We start from the raw sequence: 6,000 nt of genomic DNA on the forward strand, positions 1-6,000 counted from the left end.
ACAAGCTGACAGTTGATCTGACAGCAAAGGAATGGATGAGGAAGACAGACGAGAAGGAAAGTCTCTGCAGAGAGTTGAAAGACGACAGGAACAGAAAACAGACTCAGGTGGTTGGAGGAAGATCAGCAGGTATGAGGTGGAGAAGAGAAACACCTGAAGATCCTTTGAGGGAAAACAGAGATTTGGATGTTTGGAAAGATCAATGGGACTCTTTTTCTGGACTTTTTCTAAACTTCCTGCATTGATCAAAGTGTCAAACTAAAGTGTTTTTCTGCTCCTCACATCTTTCTCTGTTGGAATCTGTCAGAGTTTTTCCTGGAAGCTCTGACAGATCTGGAAGATCCACATTCTTTCAGTTTGATGTTTTCTTTGTGATCAAATCTCTGCCTCAAACGGCTTTTCTGACTTCATCTAAATCCTAAAAACATATAAATCCTAAACAGAATCAGACAATATTCCTCTAAAAATCCAATAGAATCTGTAACTAAACTAATAAATCTACATCATCAAATCCATTTTTTCTTCAGTCATTTTCCTTCAGTTTCAGGATCTTGTGGATTTGAAACGTTGTGATTCTAACAGACATGGAAAGAAAAGCTTCTCAGCTTCACTGTCAGCCATTTTCCTGAGCTGCATGTGAACAAACTCTCTGTTCCTCTGAGTCTGACTGATGATCAGAAGGAGCTGTTTCCAGGAAATAGTCAGGCCCCTCCCTTCAGCTCCATCAGAGTTTCTGCTTCAGTGTCAGTAGATGACAGATGAGGGGGGGTCATGCACGTCTGGATGGAGAAAAACAAAGCAGAAGGTCACATGACCTTCACTGAGGTCAACTGGGTCATTCTATGAATTCGCTGCATATTGAGTCTCTGGTGACTGAAAATCTTACCAAAACAAATAGTTTTTTAGATCAGATTAAGCACTTTCTTAGCCTCTGAGAAAAGATGTTTTCCCACCTTAGACATGAAATCCCCAAAATGATTAGAAAGATTTGTCAACATAACAGTGTGTTTTGTTACGTGGTTGAATATTTTAGCTAAAAGTTGTCACATGTCTGCATTGAGCTAGGATATTGAGCTACTTGTGGCACGAGGAAAACAAGAAATTTTTGTCGCTTACTGTTCTTCTGTTTTATGTTGCACTTTTGCACCGAAGCAAATTCCTATTCTGTGAAACTTCACCGAAAATGGCAATAAACACTTCTTGAATCTTGAATCTTGAAGAAGTTTAACTGAACTACAATTTTCTTAAAGGGTGGATTGATCGGCTGTTACGGGGTTAAACAAAACTGAGGGACATAAGTAATGGTGACATTTTATAAAGATTCATGTATTTTTTTTATATTTCTTCAATTTAAGTGACACTAAATATGCAAATGATCATGTTAGCAGAAACAAACATGTGGTTATTGACTGTTTTTTATTGGTTTTGCATTCAGTGTCAAGGTAACTTTGGTTTGGGGGGACATGCTCCTTTGTCTGACCTCTGCACCTCAAACACCCATGACATTTTTAAAACATAATTTTCAAACTATTTTTGTGTGCTATAATGCAGAGACATGTGGCTCTTTCCATTTTTTGTTTTAAAATGCATTTTATGGCTTAATTAATACGAAAATCTTTTCTTTTTTTTTTTTTTTTCTTTTTTTTTCCAACTTGTCCTGTCCAACAGCTGGGCAGACAGATGAGAGCTGAGGGCCTCTTGTGTTGGACATATTTTACTTTAACAAGAGGGGTTATTAATTTTCAGACAAACCAAAGGTATGTCTGCATAAACCCCTTTTGTAATTGAGGCCAAACTTTATTAATTTCAATCATGTCTGAAAATCTTTGGTGTTGGACCAAAAAAAGGGGGCGGAGCCTGTCCACACACACACTCCAATGTTATAAACACACCTGCTAGCTGCAAAAATGTCCACCTGTCGACATGTACACAAAACAGATAGTGTTCACACGCATACCTATGCCTTAAAACCAACTAGTGTGAAATATTTCATTCATTCAGTCATGCAAACTGTTAGTGCAAAGGTGAGCTAACACCAGTGCTCAGGTGAGTGTTTATATTCTTCTAAAATGGGTGGTGGAACGTGAAAAGAAGGAGGGAGAGTGCCCAGCCATCCCCACCCCAACACCCCCACCGCAGCAGCAGCGGCAGCCGGAATCCCCCCAACGCCACACGGGAACCGGCAGGGAACAACCGCCGCCCGGGCGACCAAGCCCGCCACCCAGGCCAGGGCCAGCAGGGCCGCCGCAAGGCCCCCAGAGCCAGAGGCCAGGGAGGCACGGAGGGAAAGAGAGCGCCGCCCCAGCCCAACCAGGAGAGCAGCCCCCCGCCACGCCGGGAGAACCCAACGCAGGGCCCCACCGGAGAAGGACGCCCACAGCCCCAAACGAGCACCCCACCACCACCCAGGAGTTCCGGGCATCCCCCCGTCCCAACCCCAGGTACGAGCCAGGACCCCCCAAGGGAGACCCGCTCCGCACTCCAGGCAGCCATCCGCCCGGCCCACGGTTGGTCCAGGGAGGAGCGAGGCAGGTGCCCGCCGCCCCCGCCCAGGAGGGGGGAACCCCGGGGAAAAAAGAGGGCCCACAAGGGGTGTTGTAAATATGGCCCGACCAGGCTCGGCCACAGTTGGAAATTTGGCGGGGCCCAGCACTCAGGAGCAAGGACCAGAACCCACCCCCCAGGGACCAGACACCCCCGGCTCAGATGTAATGTGAACCCCCCCACCGCGCGGAGAGAGCACCGCCGGGCCCAGGAAGCCGGCACCCCGGGGACACGGGCGCCGTTGCAAAGGGCCCCTCACCCCTACCAGGGAAGAGGCAGGGGACAGATGGACCCAGGTCCCACCTTCCTTGCAAAATGTGTGTGCGTGTATGTGTGTTCCAGAGGGTGTGTGTGTGCATGTGTGTGTGTTTATGTTGGGATGTATATATTGAGGGGGGAGGGGTGTGTGTACTAAGGGGGGTGCAGTTAAAATTGGCGGGTAGGGCACTAAGGGGACATCTCCTGATTACTCACAGTGACGTCCCCTCACCCTCCCCACCAAGGGGCCCTAAATGTCTAAGGTGCGGTTAAAATTGGCGGGTAGGGTGCTAGGAGGACATCTGCTGCTTGCTGGCAGTGATGTCCAAGCACCCCCCTTACCAAGGGCCCTACATGTCTAAGGTGCAAATAAAACCGAAAGAGGGGGGACCCACTCCATACGGCAACCATAGGAGGGGGGCCACTGCCTAGTAAACCCCCCCCCAAGGCTCATCGCAGGCTAAGCCCCCCACCCCCTCAACCTATTATGAGGTTATATGAGGAAGGGGGTAAGTTGGGGACAGCTGATAGACTGTCCCCCGGTGGTCAAACAGCTGTCCCCCGCCCCCCCCCCCAGCAAGGGGGCCAGGCCCACCCAGCCCAGGGGCCCCACCCCCGGAGGCGCCGACACCCCAGGCCCAGCACCACCCCCCCCACACAGAGAGAGAGGAGCCAGAAAGCGCTGCCCCCCTCCGGAGCAAGCCCAGGCCCCCACCCCCAAACGCCGGCCCTAGAAGAGCTCTGGTCAGGCCTCGACGGGACCGAGGCAGCCAACCGGCCGGGGAAACCGCCGATGGCCTCAGCGGAGACCCCGACCCGTCAACCCCCCCTGCCCCGTACCAATAGTGCCCCCCCCTCCCCCAGAATGCCCCCCCACAGGACAGGGCCGACAAGACCCCCCACCCCACCCACCCCCAGACCCCGCAGCCGAAGCGGATGACACCCAGAGCGACCGGGGGCCCCAAGAGGGTTGTCCCGTCCCGCCCCAGAGCCAGGGAAGGGCCGATCCCAGCCTCAGGTGTAGATGGGAAGCCCATCCAGCACCGCTGGGCCCCCCCCCCCCCCCCCCCGAGCAGCGCCCCCCGCCAACCCCCCCCAGCACAGGCAAATGGACCACCCCCCCAAGCCAAGCCAGACCACCACCCCACCCCCCCACCACGCACCTCCACACCCAAGCCCAGAGGACCACGCAGCGCCCCAGCCCGCCCCACCCAGGCGCCGGACCCGACCCCCCAACCAACGGAGCCCCCACCACCCCCCGCCAGGCACCGGAGGCCCCGACCCCCACCCCGGCCCACGGCAGAAGGGCAAGGAGCAGCGACGACCAGGCCCCCCCCCACCCCCTAAGTCACGGAGTTAGCTATGGGAGACCAGAGAGACTGAATTCTTTCAAAGTTACTTGAACTTTGGATATGATCAAGCAGCAGATTTCTGTGTTGACTTATATTTATATTTTTCTTGCTTTTCCAATTTATTAAAATAGTTTTTTTAGCAATGCAAAGAGTTATGAAAATGATAGAGCCTAATCCTTCTTCTACATCGATGGCACTCATGTCACCAAGCACACAAAGTGACGGTGAAGCTGTGATTGAAACCTTAAGCCAGACTGATAGATCGGCACATACCTGCTGCCAGAGAGCCTGGACAGGCGTGCAGAACCATAGTGCATGCATGTAATTGTCGGGTAGATTACTGTCACAGTGCTCGCAAATGTCTGAGTTACTGAGACCCGTCTTGAACATCCTCTGTCCAGTGTAGTAAATTCTGTGAAGAGTTTTGAAATGGATTAGCTGCAGATTTGGACTTTTTGTCATTTTAAAGGTGTTTAGACAAAGTTCTGACCAAAAACTTTCATCTGTGCTGATGCTCAAATCCGCATCCCATTTTGTTGTCGGAAGTGAAATATTGTTATCTAAATTACATAAAAGTTTGTATATTTTGTAGAGATTTTTATTCATTGAGAAATTGATCAGAGTGGTAATTACATCTGGTAGCTTTAAATCGTTGTCTCTGTATTTAAACTTTTTAGTAATAATTGATTTAAGTTGCTGATATTCCAAGAAGTTATATATTCCATGTTTGTCTTGAAGTTCCTGGGGAGTTATGAATCTTCTATCAATAATTATGTGCTCTAGTTGTTTTATGCCCCCTGCTTGCCAAGCTGGGAAGTGGATAATTTTTTTGTTTATGAGGATGTCTGGGTTGTTCCAGATGGGTGTCATTTTGCACGGTTGAATTGATGATTTTGATATTTTGAGAAATTCCCACCAGGCTGTTAAAGTGGCATTTATATTAGTACTTTTGAAACAATCCTGTTTTTTAACTATTTGGCTAATAAATGGAAGATCTGACAGGTTGATCTTTCCACAAGAAGTTTAACTGAACTACAGTTTTCTTAAAGGGTGGATTGATCGGCTGTTACGGGGTTAAACAAAACTGAGGGACATAAGTAATGGTGACATTTTATAAAGATTCATGTATTTTTCTCATATTTCTTCAATTTAAGTGACACTAAATATGCAAATGATCATGTTAGCAGAAACAAACATGTGGTTATTGACTGTTTTTTATTGGTTTTGCATTCAGTGTCAAGGTAACTTTGGTTTGGGGGGACATGCTCCTTTGTCTGACCTCTGCACCTCAAACACCCATGACATTTTTAAAACATAATTTTCAAACTATTTTTGTGTGCTATAATGCAGAGACATGTGGCTCTTTCCATTTTTTGTTTTAAAATGCATTTTATGGCTTAATTTATACGAAAATCTTTGAAGTGAACCTGTAGGACACAGAGTGCACTGATTTCAGGGAATCACCCGACCATCTGTCAATCTAACAGCTTGAAGCTCCGCCCCTCCTCCCAGTGACTGTCAGGTTTCTGGTTGAACTTGTTCTCTGTCTTTAGTTTCTCTAAACGTCCTGCTGTGTTCATGGGATGTTTCTGCCTCCATCTTCATCTCAAATTCTCAGGTCACTTTACAAACATCCTGCAGCTCCTGTCAGTCATTTCCCCTCTAACAAGAAGCCCCGCCCCTTTTCTTGTCCACCGTGTTGATGAGCGTCAGGATAAAACCTGACGCTCCTCATCCTCTGACTGTGTGGTAGTGGGTGTTCACTTGGTAGACAACAGGCAGGTTGAGGGTTTGATTCCAGGAAGGTTCACAGGCTGAATTTGACATTAAATTTCCACTTCAGCTG

This window comes from Oryzias latipes, chromosome 2 (assembly GCF_053564925.1).
Source record: "Oryzias latipes strain Hd-rR chromosome 2, Olatipes_Hd-rR_3.1".
Lineage (NCBI taxonomy): Eukaryota > Metazoa > Chordata > Actinopteri > Beloniformes > Adrianichthyidae > Oryzias > Oryzias latipes.